Here is a 17,400-nt window from a genome sequence, read left to right on the forward strand (position 1 = left end):
GGAAGGTGTGCTGCAGCAGCTCTGCAGGAAGGCTGCTCAGAGTGCCTGTGGGTGGCTCTGACAGAGGGCTGAGCATCTCAGGAGGTACGGACATGGAGGAGGCTTGCTTGAAGATGAGGAGAGGAACCCATGAGATGAGAGGAAGCTTTCTTTATAGGGCTTTTCCAGCTGGTTATTTCATTTGGAAGTCCTTCTCTTTGTGTGAGTGTTTGGAGGTGCTGCCAGTGTGCCCAGGTGCTGCTCTCCTGTTAAGCTGAACACCTGGCTGTCTGAGAGCTCCTTATGGGGAACTGTGGCATGGAGTTATTGCATGGGCTCAGTGCTCACTGTATAACGACAGGTTGTGTAAGGAGAGTTCTCTGTTGGAAAGAAAAAAACCCACCACCAAATTCACTCCTCCCTTATGGTTTTAAGTCCTTTAATTAGCTCCTGCTTGGTTACAGAAATGCTGTGGTTCATAATGCCCCGGTGGCTATGTAGGCAATCGAATAGTCCTTAAACATCAGTAAGTTTTATTTTAAAACTTAAGTCAGTGTTTAGCTTGAATTGGTATAAAAGTGAGCTGTCAGCTTCCATTTGTCAATGGGAATACTGTTGTGGCAAATGCTGTTAAAAAAGGCAAGTGAATTAAATTCTGCATTAAATGGAGTTAGGGTAATGTACTGATCTAGAGCCATTATTTTCAGTCCAGGCAGTGATAATGAAGGATGCTGGGAAGTTCTAATGCAAGAAGTGTTAGTGGGGATAATAGAATTCTCTAGTAGTTCTATTTTTATCCTGTTATAAATTAGCATGTTATATTGACAAACTGAACCATGAGATGTCACAGAAAAACATCCCCACTGCTTGTTTAGGGCAGGGAAAAACCTGAGGGTTTTCCAAACTGGTTATTAATTAGAAATGCTTTATTTCATCAGGGATTTACATACTGTTAAAGCTTCTCAAGCCTTGGAAATGAGAAACTGTGGATGGCAGCAGTGGGTTCTTCTGGAAGTCCTGCAGGGTTGGCTGTGTGGTCCTCGGCTGGCAGAGGTGAGTAACCTTCATCCTTGTGTGCTGTGGTTGCACCCCGCGAGCTGAAGATGTGCTGTGCTGGTGGCCAATGTGTTGTGATTGGAGTGAGCTGTGAGAAGAAACTGTGGATACTGAGGAGCAGCTGCTCACATTGCATACCCTCAGGGCTTTTGATCTTGGGATGTTTCTAGCCTGGTGTTGGGGATTGGTCCCCATGTTAGGTAGAATCATAGAGTCATTAAGGATGGAAAAGACCTCCAAGATGAACTAGTCCAACCATCCACCTACCACCATTACTGCCCACTAAACCATGTCCTTAAGTACCACATCTCCATGGTTCTTGGACGCCTCCAGGGATGGTGACTCCACCACCTCCCTGGGCAGCTTGTTCTAATGCATCACCACTCTTTCTAAGAAGAAATTATTTCTAATATCCAACCTGATCCTCCCCGGGTGCAACTTGAGGCCATCACTTCTTGCCCTATCACTGTTACCTGGGAGCAGAGAGCCACAGCCACCTCACCACAACCTCCTGTCAGGGAGATGTTGAGAGCAATAAGGTCATCTCTGAGCCTCCTCTTCTCCAGACTGACCCACCCCAGTTCCCTCAGCCAATGCCTGTAAGAATTGTGCTCCCCATATACATCCTCTGTTTGGGATCCTGTCTCTGTGGGGTGCCTCCATTTCCAGGATGTATCTTGAGTCATGATCTAGGCATCTGTCCCTCCTGTACTGAGGAAGAGGTGAGGACAGCCCTGTCCTGGTGCAGCAAGCTGGCTGTGCTGTCACTGGGAAGAGCTGTGATAAACTGGTTGATGGATTGCCATGAGGGCTCTGCACACAGCAATAGGCTTTGCTGGTGGGTCTGCTGAAATCTGGGCTTCCCTGAAGAGTGGAGGGTGGTGGGATGGAGCCCATAGGAAAATGGAGATAGCAGTGGGTCACTGTCCTGCTGTCAACTCCGGGTAAGGTAGGAGAAGGCCTGATGGAAACAGTTGGGTTTCTGCTAGTTCTGCTGGTGGTGAAGTGCCTCTCATTTGGCTGTGGGACCACAGTACCCTGGAGGTGATCTCTGCACTGCTGGTAGCCTGGTGCTGGCCGGCCTCCAGCCAACACCATGGACCTAACCTGTTACTCATCAGCATTTTAATTGTTACAGCTCTTACCACACGCCTCAACTATTTCATAAACGCTGTCTCTAAATCCCTTGAACATGTTTAAAATAATTCCTCAGGCATGCATGGACAGGGCTGCCCGCATTCCTCCTCGGTTATACATAATGCTGCTGAAGCCTGGGATGGCTATGACTGAATGTATTTATACCACAAAATCTCTTCTGCATTGCCTGGGATTTGAGTCATGTAATTCATGTGAGCTTCCCAAAAGGCTGAAGCACCCAGCAGGGCTTAGCGGCCGCTCCTGGGGGTTTGTAGCAGAAGTCTCTTTGCAATGTGCTGCACATACACATGTATCTCAAAGTAGTGGTAGGCACAAATAGCTCTTGGACTATGGCTTGAGAAAAATCCCTTTGATGTGATGCTTTGCACGTATTCAGGAACCTGCTACTCTCTTGCTGGGGACTGTGGCAGATGCTGATGTGTCCCCTCCTCTGCCCTGCTTGATTGATGAAGGCTACAGCTCCCCAGGGGCTCCCAGCATGGTCCTGGTGCTCAGGGCTCGCTCCTGCTTTGTTCAGCTGGTGTCTTCACGTGGCGACAGATGGCCTTTGTGCTCTGACCCTCTTCCTTCTCCGACCAGTGGCTTCCAAGTGCCATTCATCTTCCTCTGGGCTTGACAGTAGAGAGCAAACAGCCGCACCCCACAGAGGAGGCTTTTCCCCACCTTGTTTTGGGATGTTTTGGAAAAAAAAGAGCATTCTGTGATACCAAATCCAGCAGGTCTTGGCACCAGAACCCCACGAGCATCATAGCAGACATACTTTCTGCTGTATTACACTTCCACTGCCTTTGCCATCCGCTGCTCTTGGTAGCCAGGGCAAGAGGGGCTGCACCTCTGAGGTAGTTTATCATTTCCCCTGAGGAGAAGCCTGGGGTCAGGGCATGTCCCACCGGCATGGGAGAAGTTCCAGCTGAGCCTACCTGTGGCATCAAGCTGAACCAGGGTGGTAAATGATGTGATATTTAGGTCCTGAGACAAGCTTGTTGCTCTCTGTGGGTGTTTTCTGGTTGAGTTTGATTTAAGAGAGAACTGCAGGGACCAGTAATGAGACAGCAAGGCGCAACATGTGCTGAAGGACAAAATAAGGGAGGTTATAGCTCTTAGCTGTGCTATAACGTGCCCATCAGCTGGTCTCAGGAAAATGGTGGTGTGCCCCATTCAGATGTGGAGCTGTGTTGTAGACAGGAAATGTGCAAAGACAGTGCGTGCAGGAAACGTCTGACAGATGGAGTTAAATTTAGTGTGCATAGAAGAGATACTGAGCAAAGTGACCTTAGCTGGGGCTCACGGAGTGGTGTCTTCAGGCAGCTGTGTAGAAGGCCAGGTGCCTGCACGTAGCAGTCTTGCTGCAGCCCTAAGTGAGGGCAGCTGCTATCTGCAGGGCAGCATCTGTCTATGTAACTCTTTGCTCTTCTGTTTGCTGGGCATATATAAAATCAGGAGCTTTTATTTTTTGAAATTGCTGGATCCCAGATTTGCATGTCAAAGGAACTGTAGGAAGTGGAGCTTAAGGAGATTTCAAGAGGTCCTGCCCACAGAGCATACAGGATCAGCTCAATCTCTATCAGCCTCAATGACTTTTGTGTCATTTATTCTTTCAATGTTGCGAGTTTCAGTGGTGGGAGCTTCAAGGCTCCTTTGGGAGCTGTGCAACTGAGCATCCTGACTTTCTCTCCTGGGTCCAGGGCAGTGCGACGTCCAATGGGTGGGAAGCTGTGCTGTGGCTGGGGAGCTCTGTGGGGCTGAGGGCTGCCCCATGTGTGCCCCACATGTGTGCCAACAGTGCTAATGCCTTGTAGAAGGGGTTGGGGTACAGCCCTGCCCTCCTAGGAGAACCCGTGCCTGCATTGGGCATAGGAGCTGTGATAAATGCATTCAGTGCTGCGGGAAGGGGGAGATATCCCCTTTGTGATTGACTCGTTTTCCATGTCTGCAGCTCCAAAAGGTGGAGGGAGCATCCTCATCCCAAGAGCAGGTCCCAGGGCAACCTACTGGTTGTAGGGTGAGCTGACAAGGCAGCTCATAATGCAACGTATACAGAGTAACATGTATTACATAGGATGAGTATTTGTAACAAAGCCATAACCTGATGCAAAACTGAATGCCTTGGAGAGATCCAAGTGCATTCTCTTGGCAGACGTGGCTTATCCAGCGAGCCCGTAATCATGCCAAAAATAAAAGACAGCCTTGATTTGACACCTTCACCAAAAGCAGGGTTTGCAGTGGCTTGCACTTGTTCCATGTTAGCCTGTAAGTTCCTGGTAGTCTTTAATGTACTATTCTACTGTGCTGGCATCAGTGCTAATTGTGCTGTAGTTCTGCTGGTCACTCATTTTGCCCTTTTAAACATCAGAATGGAGACGCTGCAATCGAATCCCCTGGGATTTCTTGAAGACTTGGGAAACAGAACTTAAAATTTCAGGTCCAGAGGTCCTCATCTGTTTTTTTTCTGGGGGAGGACTCTGGGGATAACACACAGATTTGATAAGGTTTGGTGGTGTGGTCACTCCTTACCCTCTGTTACACAGCAGCTAAAGCTAGATCACTCTAACTGTGCTCCTGCCCGGCCGTGAAGTGTATGACTCCATCCATGACTGTGCTGTGGGGAAAGAAAATGCAAAATGATGAATGATTACAGCCAAACTGTCGATAAAATAATAACAAAAAATCATCATCGTTTCCCAGCCACTGAAATTCAGGCTACAGATGATAAAGCAAGGCTGATGCCATGAACCTATTTCAAGCAAGGCTTTACTCCTAATGCAGGCTGAATTTAAGAAATTGTACTGTACGATCGCTCCATTTCCATAGCAAAAGAGCTTACATTGAACGCGTTGCCTTATGGGGGTCTCCTTGCATCCTTAATGCTTTGCCATTTGATAGTTCTGTGCTTTGCAGGACCCTGGAGATGAAAGAACCAATATTGCTGCAAAGGTTATTCCTAGCACAGGAGCAGTTAAGAAACTGTCTGCACACAGATGACGAATTATTGTAATCTGAACAAAGAATGGGGCAGTAAAGATCGCACCGGTTGGAAACTTTAAAGGGACTAGAGGCAGAAAGATGGAAAGGGGAATAAAAAAGGATTTCTAATGCTCCCAAATGCAGAAACGTGGCTAATTGGTACAAATGACAAACACCTAAGAAGCAGACTTGAAGATCAGTTGCTAAGATTGGACTTCTCTGGTTAGTTGCAGCGCTGCTGGGGTGTGCTTAGGGCAGCATTTGGATCCTGAAATAGTGCCTGATGTTCCTTCTGCTGTGAAATCAGAAGGAAAACATTCCTGTGTGGTGCATTTCTAATGTTTTCCTAATGCCGTTTTATCAGCCTGGCTTCCAGCTTAAAGTACTACTTGAGTGCATGGTGGGGTAGAAGAAAGCAGGAATTGGCTTTGGTGGATCGTGGGAGCACAGTGCTCCGTTCTGTCCTTAAAACCTGCCCGTGTCATTCTGCTCCTCATGGCCTGAGGATGGCAGGATTTCACCTGGGGAATCTTTGAGCCACGAGTAGCACAGCTTCAGGACAGGTTGGATAATGATAGGACAAGGGGGAATGGTTTTAAACTGAGATAGGGGAGGATTAAGTTGGATATTAGGAAGTTTTTCACCCAGAGGGTGGTGACGCACTGAACAGGTTGCCCAAGGAGGCTGTGGATGCCCCATCCCTGGAGGCATTCAAGGCCAGGCTGAATGTGGCTCTGGGCAGCCTGGTCTGCTGGTTGGCGACCCTGCACATAGCAGGGGGTTGGAACCAATGAGCATTGTGGTCCTTTTCAACCCAGGCCATTCTGTGATTCTATGGTCTGACAGCTCACACCATGCAAATGAGCCCAGAGAACTCCCACCCCACGAAGCAGCCAGGCAGGAGGAGGTATATCTGCTAGCAGAGCTTGTGGGAGCACTCGAAGTATTCCGGTGGAAAGGTTTTGGCCGTGGAAGTTCAGGCCCAGCTTCCAAGATTTGCTTTGTTCTGGTATGAAATGTGGATTTGTGTTACAGTTTGCAGTAGGCTCGCTTGGTGCTTTGCCCACTATTAATCAAACCTTGCAGAGGCTGGCCTTGGTGCTAGCTTGGCAGCAGGACCTGTGCCTGGGCATGTTTACCTTGGCTTTGCATTTCATTGTAGACCTCTACTTGTGGGCAGTAAATCAAATGCATGATAAGTTTACGGAGGATCTGGACTGCATCTAATAGATGCCATTACGCTGCTTGTTCAAAGCTGCGTGTGTGACAAGGTCAGCTCATAAAAATTGTATAAATTTCATATTTTCTTGACTCCCACAGAGGACTGTGGGAGGGAGAGATGTAGGGATTGCTGCAGTGCATGGAGCATAGAGATCTCTGCAGTTCATCCATAATCCATCAGAAATCTGTCATCTTTCCAGAGTTCCTGTTTTTCAAGCTACAAATATAACGGTCACCTCTGTCCTGATGGTGCAGCACACTCCACCTCCCCTGAATGGGAGTTCTGGGCCCTGGTGTTGTTCAGTGGCTCAGAACCACTGCTGGGCTGAAGCGCAGCACCTTCTTCTTTGGGCACCTCGTGACTTGGGGCTGGTGCTCATTAGGGGCTGCTGGGGGAAGGAATGGACCCTTGCTTCCTTCTGTCCAAACCTGAGCTTACTGAGCCGCTACCCACTATTGAGTTCCTAGTCATATAGGACCTATCATGCCCTGACTGTTCTTCCAGACCAGCTCTGGGTTATGTTGAACCACAAGCAAATCTCTAATTGGCTTCTGCAGCACCTGCCTCAGGATTGGGTGGGTTTGGTATACCCATCCTTCAGCATGTGCTGCTTGGCTGTGCTATCTTCCCCAGTAATATCATCCCAAGGACTGGACATTCTTCTTGAGGCAAAAATACCTGCAGTCAATTACTCTGTCCCACGTCCATAACACTGTTTCTCCTATTTTCTCCCCCTGCTGCTTCCACTTGTCAAAAACTTGTGATTGTTTTTCTGCCAGCAGCTCTGGCTGTCTGCTGACGCCTCAAAATACAGAGAAAACTTTTGCTATCAGCTCCTGGAGACAGACTTCTGTGGCAGCACGCCAAGCACATGTTTCTGGTGATGCAATGGGCAGTGATAGCACTGCTGAGCAGCGGTTGAAGTGATGATAGAAGAGACAGGCAATTTTTACAGCACCTGACATACTCCAGCGCCGTTCAGGTGTGGCTGCAGAAATCCCCATTGCTGTTCCTTGCACTGACAGTAATGGAGTCCTAACACCATCGGTCTTTTAGCAACAGAGCAAAAAAAATTGTACATATCCTTTTTCCCACAAGTTCTGGCTTAAGAGAAGGATGTGAAGATGCAGTGAAGTTAGGAGCCAGCTACCCATCTTTGGGAAATGACATCTGTATCCACTGCAAAATTCTTCTTGTTCTGGAAGCAGCCCAGTCACTGCCTTGGTTTCCGTTTACCAGCACGTGCTGCAAGCCAAAGCAGGTCTGGAGATCTGCAGTTCAATGTGAGACACGGAAAAGAGCTGTGCTTTTGCTATTCCAGCCACAGTGAATAACCAACAGAGCTCCCTGATGAAGTGTTGGAACTGTTGAGTACAGCAAACAGAAACTCACCCACCTACACAGGACAGTGCAGCTCCTGAGGTCCCATAGGGGCCACAATGTGGCTGGTTGTGTTCAGATGATACCATCCATTTCTTATAGTCTAGAGAAGTTCTGGGCTCTTTAGTAGATCAGGGACATACTTCATCGTCCATTACAGCAGTAAGCCAGCCAGCAGACACTCTGCCTTGATGCTGTGATGTTTAAGGGGGAGGAATATGCCTGCCAAGTGCTAAGTTGTCTTCCTGTTTTAAATAATAAGTACAATAAATTAAACTCTTCTTGACCTCTACTGTCATACGCTAATTTTCTTGCCCTTTGATCAGGCAGGTTTTATTTTGGCACTTGACTGGGACTCTGGGTCGTAATGCAGAATGGGGAAAAAAAATAACAAGAATTGTGTAAGGCTGATGTTAAACAGGCACAGAGTGCTTGGAGAGTGATTAGTGCCTTTCTGTTGTGATATTGAAGCGGTCCTTCAGTGATAAATCAAGCCTGGTGCTCAGACGGCCAGTATCCATTTGGGGCAATTTGCTCTCAGTTTACAGCCCTGTGGAGGTTCCTTGCTGTTAGGATTCCTCTTAGGATGAGAGGAACGCCTTGAGCTGTCACCTGGGTAGGGCCATCCTTTTGGGACAAGGGGAGCACGTTTGGTGGAGCTGTTTGTGCAGAGCTGTTGGAGGTCCCCTGCTTCTAGTTGTCCTTGGGTTCTGCATACCAAAGGCTTACAGTCTGGGTTAGAGGACTAGCTACAAAATTAAGCACGTTCTAGTACATTGACTGCCACTGTTTGTGCCCATGGATATCCTTGGTAGAACATCACCTTGATGCTAACTGAGGGAACCTCTGTTCATCCAGCGCTCAGCACTGAGGGTGCACTGGGCTGCCCTGTTAGCAGACAGTGGATGCAAAGTACCAAACCAGAGAGGATGCGTTGATGCTGCTGTGTGACGGAGCTCCTGTTCTGCAGCAGATGGAGGTGTCTGTGGGACTGAATCACCAGGAGGGCACCGGGTCCTGCTGCACTGCCACATCTGAAGCATGCCAACAGCTATCCATTGTGGTGGTGTGGATGATGCTTGATATCAGGGAGTCAGTCTCTCAGTTTGCAGCGATGCGCAGCTGCCATTACACTGAAGATACACCACTGCATCTAAAAACGATTCTTATGAAAGGAGAAACAGAGGGGAGAAGCTGTCAGTCACATTGCAACGTGTGGCTGCTGTGGGGTGGGCAGAGGGAACAGCTCGAAGTCTTCTGGGAGTGGGAGAGATCCATTGCAATAGCCACTCATTCCAGCTATGTTTGGCACCCTTGAGAAACGCCTGTGTACACACCTTAAATACTTCCAGGCACATTGAACAAATGCATTCAAATAACTCCTCTGATTAAACATGTCATTACTCCAGGTTAACCCTGCAAACGCATATGTGCTCTGCTGGGGTGAAAGGAGGGGCAGATTCCTCGCATTAAACCTGCCCTAACTGAGTTCAGTGGGAGATATAAATAGCTCTCCCAAATACTTGAGCAATTCACGTTCTACTTTCTGAAGGCAAAAAGGGCCTCTTAGGTAATGGAAACAGTGGTGATTAGTAAGGGTTGAGGATAAAAAGAGGATATGAAAGGAGCATAGGAATCCTTTGATATAGCACTCACTGTTCCTGAGGCACTTTCTTCTCCTTGTCTTGACTTTAAATTTCCCCTGTAGTATGTCACTGGGTCCACCTCCTAAATTTATACTCCAAAGCTCTTTTGCTTTGCTGCTCTATGTGGAAATGTACTTCCATCCTGAGCTGTGCTGGGCATATCCTGGGGAAAATGCTCTTATATAAAAAGAAAAATCAATCCAAGAATATTGATTTGAATCTTTATAGAAACCATTTGGGCTAGATTTGGGTCCTCGCTGCGCTCATCTAGGGGATGATACACAGGCAAAGCAATTCATTTCTTCTAAATTTAGCTGCCATAAATGAGGCGTTTATAGTGTAACCAGTTGGTGAGGCTGTGTGTCCCCCTAAGGTGTTTTCTGCACCAACCTCATCCTGTGCTCACGGTGCCCTTGGCTGAGGGGGCAGGTGGATTTTCCTGGTAGCTGTGTTGCTGTGGTTGTAGGGCCATGCACAGGGAGATGCATCTGAGCAGGGCAGGAGCATACCACTGCTTAACAGCCTGAATTACTCCATGGAGAGATAGGGTGAGACCCGGAGCTGGCAGATCCATCAGAACTGAACCTATGGAACCTACGGGCGTGAGATACAGGAAAGCACAGAGATATTTGGCCAGAAGTAGGGATCAGCTGCAGGGGCTCAGCAGGGCTCTGCCTGCTCCCCCAGTCCTGTTGCTGTGCAATGGCTGAGGATTCAGCTCACTGTCTTTGAAGCACCCAGCAGTGAAAAATAGGTAGAAAATAGAGCCCTTGGCAACACCTGTAGCAAGCAACAGGTACATTCCCGAAGTTACTTAGCAGGGTAATTAACACAGGAGAGGCCTGCCAGACTTAATTTATTTTTAAAAGCCCCATCAAATTTAATTTGTGAATGCAGTTCTTCCATCTGCTTTCGGGCATTATGTCTGGAGTTCGGGAGAAAAACATATGTCTTGTGGTTAATAAGAATTTGTTTTAATGGATGATATGGCGGGGTGATTAATGGCCGCTCGCCTCTGATTGTCCTCGTTATAATGGTAGCATGCAGCCCCACTGCCCAGCCCCAGTGTGAAAAAAAGACCATAAAGTGGGAGATGAAAAATCCCTCTGGTTGAGATGAAAGTGAGTGCATCAAGGGGCTGGCTGCACCGAGCTGGTGGGGAAAGTGGCTTCCTATGGCTCTTACTATTTCTCTTTTGGGATTATGTATCAGATCAACCATGCGTGGAGCAGGGCACTTCAGTCCGTATGCAGCTGTGCAGTGTGATCTCACATCTGCCTGCCAAGGGCACTGTGTTGGCATTCAGGAGGTGAAACATGCTTTGTGCAGGCTCCGTGTTGCCTTGGGCACATCCCCTCCAGCAATGGGATCCACGCAGAGATGTTCTCTAACCTCATCATGCTTTCCACCTTCCTGGCTTGCTCTGTGCTTTGGCTTTGGGTCACTTCTTCCCCCACTGGAAGCTCTGTGCCTGGGGAGCTGTGGGAGACCTGCACCACTTTTCCACCGGCACAAACAAGACAGCAACGTGGCCTTTCTGTTTTAATGGCCAACCGGTGTTTGCATTTAATACAAAACCCAAATCCAAAGCGATTCGCTATATTTGCTTTCATGATATGCTGGCTGGGCATTAGAACTGTTGGGAGCTTTGTTGTTTGGCAGGGATTCAAACCAGTTATTTAAGAGGAAATTCCGCTTATTAAAAGAGTCCCGTGATTAGGTTATCATCATCTCAGCTTCTCGTTTTTTTCCTGTCTGCAATAAGAGCTTGAAAGAAACAGAAGTTTATTGGGTTGTTTCTAAAGGCACGAGCTGCAGTGTGCTCCCAGGCAGGAAATAAAGAGCCTCATTGCTGCGCAGCCCCCGGGGGGGATGGAGGGCGGTCAGGCGTGCGTTCCCTGGAGCCACACAGCAGTGCAAACCGGAACAGCCAACCGGTGCCACTGGGGCTTTGAATTGCTTTGCCAGAGTTAACCTGGTGTTAACCTTGGGAGCAGGAGGTCAGGGAAAGTTTGCAGCCTCAGACAAGGGGGAGAGGAGCTCTGCTGGTCTTCTGTGCCTGTGGGGTTAGCTGCAGTAATAAGGAATGACTCCCAAATAAGTTGTCCGTTTCGGCTGAGAACTCTCAGCCAGTCTGCGTGCAAAAGGGGAGAGCGAGTGGTGCTTGAAAGTGAGGAATAAAAGCAATGTCTGCCCAAAGACAGGGAGGAAAAAAGGGAGTTGTTTCGAAGCCTCCCCCTCTCCACGTGCAATGCCCAGGTGGTGGGGTTAGCACAGAAGTGCTGCTCTACCCATGTCCTGCTCATCTCAGCCTTGCTTTGTGTGGGCTGGGACCTGGAAGCAGATGTGGCTAAGCAGGCATGGCGGCCTTTCTGGGTACCAAATGAACTCTGCTAACTTCCCTTTGGGATGCTTGAAGTTGTCATCTGCCCTGATAGCTCCCTTCTGCACTGAGCCATAGGGGAGCGTGGACACCAGGAATGGAGTGTAAAAGCTCAGATGTGGGCATGAAGCCTTTGTACTGCAACATAAAAGTAGCGCTAATTGCACAGTTGCACCCATAGAAATGTAAAGAGGGAAAATCAGAGTGCACACAGCAAGTACTTCATTGGCGGCTGCGTTCTTTCCATAAGGGACAGACAGATGGGGCCAATTTGATCAAACCAGGAAGCTCCGTGCCAAGCTGCAGTCATTCATCTGCTCTGAAGTATTAGGTAGCATATGGCAGCGAGGCCTTTCTGATGTCTTCCTGCAGCGGCGTGGTGATGACAGCATCTCTGTGGTGAGAGAGGTGCAATGGATCAGGACATGCAATGGGGACAGGAGAGGCAGTGGCTGGAGTTGGCCCATGGCTCAGCTTGAGAGATAGGCAGGAGGATGCAGGGAACAAGGGAAGATAGTGGTTTTTACAGAGCAGGCTTTTATAAGATAAATACATTCTGAAGTGCTGCTGCATGAAGGTCTATGGAGCAAGGAGATGGTTTGGAAGCTACCTTGGGCTTCATTTCCATTTGGGTTGGTTTTTCGGAATGGTACCTTTTGCCCTGAACTCTTAGCAGGCACTGTGATGGCATCTATTGTTTAATATTCCCGTTTTATTACTGAGTTCTTGTGGGCAAAGGTGGGCTTTGTGTGCTGAAATTCAAGTGTTTATTTGGGAGGCTACCACCAGGAGCCCTGGTTTTAGCAGCCATCCCCATAGCACAGCTCCTCTCACCTGGCTGTGGGTGAACCACCCATTGTCACTAATTTCACAGCCCTATACCCTGAGGATTTCTGCCTTACAGAAGGAGGCAGGCACGCACATCCCCTCGATTCCCCTTTCAACCCAGTGTCGCACAATGCAGCAAGCACGTGAGGAAGGTCAGTTCAGAAAATGCCATTTACTTGAATGAAATACTTAAGAAGATGATGAGTTTAATTATAGGTTCCATGGACCACAGGTTTCATGCTTATTTGAGGTTTTGTTTTGGATTTACTTCTTGCTCTTGGCTTTTTTTAACTTGTATTTTCTGGAGGGAAAATCCTCTTGGAGGGATCCCTTGGAAACGCGCTATCATCTTTCAGGGCTAGAACTTTATGCTGTGAGCACGTTGGACTGCCTGCCACTTATGAAGCGCGTCCATCAATCACCTCGTCCTGCAGGTGCAGGATTTTATACACAGCAATTAGAGGGCGGTGGCGCGGTGCCAGCCCTAATCCCCCTCGCTCTCCTCCACATCCTGCAGTCAGCATCTTCAGGCAGCCCTGTGCTTACCAAGGCTCTGCAAATCATCACATCTGGGTTTTTTGATCCGGTTCCCAGGCAGCACCTCTGGTGCCTCTGTGATATCGCCTCTTTCACGCGGCCCTCTGAGTGCTCTGCATGGGTCCTTTTGGGCTGTCTCAGCAGCTGGCTGTGGCTGAGCTCCATTATAGAATCATAGAATGGCTTGGGTTGGAAGGGACCTCAAGGATCATCAAGCTCCAACCACCCTGCTGCATGCAGAGCTGACAATCTCCATATATAAGTCCAGGCTGCCCATCCAACCTGGCCTTGAACGCCTCCAGGGATGGGGCATCCTCAACCGAGCTTCCCTGTGTGCTGCTGTCACTTAGGGTGGGTCAATGCATCCCTCTTTTCACCTTCACAAAAGTTTATGACACTGCAAAATGGCAAAAGGCACCTTTTAATGGAAAACCCTTAGCCTGGTTATCTTTTTTTTTAATTAAAAAAAAAATTAAATTGATGATAGCTGTGAATGGGAACATTTCTTCTCTCCAAGATGCTGCTCCATTGTGCTTTTTCAGACTGAAGTTTTGCTTAGAGCCTCTGCTTCTATGCTCTCCCATTGAGCAACCACTACTTTTCCATACAATGAAACCTGCTGCAACCCACCCTGGAACCACCTCTCATCCTTGAGCTTGCCGTGCTCCATCCAGCACAGACATCAGCCTGGGGGTGCATACAATCATAGAATGGCTGGACTTTGGATCTTTTAAGGTGATCTGGTCCAGCTCTCTGCAATGCACAGGGGCACCTACAGCTCCTTCAGTGCTCAGAGCCCCGGCCAGCCCAACCTTGGGTGTCTGCAGGGTGTTCAATGGTCTGGAACTTCCCCAGAGCAGCCACATCTGATTCTTGTAGCTTCACGTGTCACCCCTGAAGTAGGATGTTGGCATCAGTGTCACTGGGGGAAGAGAGGAGCAGAACTGCCAAGGCCCTGGACTTGTGTCACTTGTCATTAATGTGGCAACTTCTTCGGGGCTTTAATAAGAATCAGGATATGTACCCCCCTGGGGAGCCCGAGCTCTGCTGGTCTCTGCTCTGCAAAAGTGCCCACATTTAAAAGGTAAAAAGAAGCCTGTTTCCAAGCGATACTGTCCCCTGAAAGTCGGTGTGCTGGGAAATAATTAGCTGTCAAGGCAAGTTGCTCGTGCTGTCTGCCCCCTGTCGCCAAATGAATTTCAGTGGGCTCAGATTTGAGGCAGAATCACCAGGGGAAGGGGAAGCTGCCCCCGGGTTAGATATGGCACACACCTATACGGCACAAGAATTTATTACTTAGTCCAGTTTACAGGAGGTCAGAAAGAAAATAACGCACTTTGCTTTGTGAAATAGATGCAGAGTTGGAGTGTTACCCAGGGGTGTTGAGTCGTAATAAATCCTGTGGGTGATGGACAGATTTATCTCCATCGCGCTGTTTTGTTGCTTCCAGATGAATCCCAACCAGTGTGGATATGAAACTTTTCTCCCTTTAATGCACATCAAAAACTTCACACAACCCCTACTCCATATCATCTGGCAGCAGTAGGAGCCCCAGCTGTGGTTTTACTGGAGAAATGGCATTTTACTTCAGGGTGGAATATTAGGGCCAGACTGGATAAATGCAGTGCATTTCCTTGTGTTGTCTGGCAACACGTGTGCAGCAGCTTCCAGCCCACTCCTCGAGGCCACTACAATATTAAGAGGCTTACATCAACTTCAAGCAGCAAAAGGAGTTATTAGAGGAACGTGTTAAAAAGAGGAGGGGAAAAAAAAAAGGAGGGGGGGGGGGCAAAAGTAAGCTTATAAGAAATCATCAGAGGGTATTGGGATTAATGGGAAAGTAATTCCACATGGGTGTGGGAGACTCAACTTCTGCCCACTGCGCTTCTTGCTTGGCTAATGGTGTTTCTGGGCTGTGGTGTCCTCCTCTAAAGTGAGACGACATAGAAGTTGTCAGGTCAGCCCCCCTGGGCAGGGGGTGAGAAGGGCAGGGGGTGCAGGGTGAGGGGCTGCTGAGCAAGCAGAGCAAGAAGTGCACGGAGTGTGGGCTCCTGCCTGCTGGCTTCTGCTTCAGCATATGGGATTCCTCACTAACAGCGAATATCCCCCAGTGGTTTCCCCCCTCTCTGAGTCCTTCTAATTATGCAAATTCCAACACATTTGGAAGAAACTGTGTCGTCATATTGCGTTAGCCACAAGAAGACAGATTTTTGTTGTTGTGTTTTTTTTTTTTTTTTTTTCTCAGAATATCCTATGACTGTTAATTAACCCATCCTCCTGACGATCCTACAGGGATATGTGATAGCGATCAGTTATGGATGGGGAGATGGAGTCATACAGATCTGAAAGGACTGGTTCAGCACACTGTGGGGCAGGGCTGGGAAGGGAAACCCGAGCGCTTGCGTTGCTGCTTCCTGCTCTGGCCACGCTCTGTCTGCCTGCTCCTTGCAGAGCGGTGTGCAAGTTGGTGGGAAAGTTTTGCTAAAGGAATGATCTGAGTTGCGAGCTTTCAAAGGGTTATTGCAAACACAGATTGATGGGGCAGGGAATGGACTTTAAACATTATGGCGAGCGCCGTAGCAGTGTCCCTTTCAAGTTAAAGCTTGAAGTAAGGGAATTTGACTGATGTATGCTTTTATCAAAGCTATTCCCTATTACGTTAGGCACAGTAGCCTACGGAAGCTAAGAAGTTAATGGGGGAAGCAGGCATTAAACAGGAAGATCAAATGCATCAGATAATAGCCAAAGGGATAAAAAAGTGATACAGCACCTGAGAGTGGCAATAAATGTAAAATGCTTATCTCTCATTTCAGATGTATGATTAACTGCTTCTAAATATACTGGGAGCTGCACAATAAAAGGGGAAGACGTGGATGAGCTATAATGTGGTCAAAATGCTTCAGGAACTCTGACCAAAGAACACATAAAAGCCTTCTGGGCCTCTACCCACTGAGGATATGCTCTGTCCCTACGAGGGCAAACATAAAGATTCATGGATTTATAAATACATACATATATATATATATATATTTTACTGTAAGAAAAGCGTCAGATGCACAGCTGAGGAACAGAAGAGCACTGTAGGGAAAGTTATTGGGTTGGTGAGGATGGCAAATGGGGAGTAGGGCAATGGTAAAATGCTGCTTGTTGTTCCAGAAGGGAAATGGGGTGTGCTTCCTTTATTTCCATTACTGGAAATGCCCTTTATAGATTGAAGATCAGGGAGATTTTTCCAATCTTGTGTCTCTGAAGAACTCTTACCTCTTTTGCTGGTGTATTTGCAAATATTGCTTTGCATGGGAATGCTCTCCCACTCATTACTGCAACTCTGAGTTCCAGATGTGAAACATCTTTTGGAAATACTTTCAATTCAGCACTTCAACCCATTGCAGAGGAAGACTTTGATGTTTGCATTTCTATGAGCAGTAATGCTTTGCCCCACTGGAACTTCTCATGCCAGGGCACCAGAGAGCTTTGCAAAAACAATTAATTCAGCTTTCTGACGTAGCTCAAAGCCTTGTTTCATGCAAAGGACCAAGAGCCCAGAGGGTTTGGTCTTCTGCCTGCCTGTGTGCATTGTCTTACATAGGGCAAACTGTCAGGACCTGAGTCTCCACAGCTAAAATCTTGTCCTGCTCTGGGCTTGATCTGTGAACTGGTTTGCTTCTCTCCTGTAGTGCAAAAGTGCTTCAGGACAGTGTGACATGATCCTCTTTAGTGGCCATTTTATGATTTCACAGTAGTGCTAAGAAGCCTTGAATCCACTGGGAACCTGGAAAGTGGCTGTCAGCAAACCCTGCCACCTATTTCTCCACGCTCCCCATCCCTGTGTGGCTCTGCTCCATGAGTGGGTGGGCACCAAACCCATGGCTGCAGACAGAAACCGAGGTCTGGAAATGTCAGAGCTGGTGGGGTTGGGATATCAGCCTGATTCCCCTTCCACAGCTGCTCATCCCAGCGGGTGGTTTTGCAGAGATGGAATAGAAAGAATAGATGGAATAGATGGAATACGAACCTGTGGATGAGAAGATGGGGCATCATTCGTCTGAAAGAGTTTAAACCAAGCGAAGAAATGAGGTTAGATGTTGGCTTTCTGTTAGGAAGGGATTGCCTAGGAGGATGAAAGGGTCTGCACTGGAGGTTTTTGGAAGCTCAGATCAACCACTGTTGAGTGCTTTGTGTTGATTTGATCTTACAGTGTTTCAGGACCTTTTCTTCTGGCTTTGTTTTCCGTGTTGGCCCAATAT

The sequence above is a fragment of the Gallus gallus genome, chromosome 18 (genome assembly GCF_016699485.2).
Source record: "Gallus gallus isolate bGalGal1 chromosome 18, bGalGal1.mat.broiler.GRCg7b, whole genome shotgun sequence".
NCBI classification, from domain to species: Eukaryota; Metazoa; Chordata; class Aves; order Galliformes; family Phasianidae; genus Gallus; species Gallus gallus.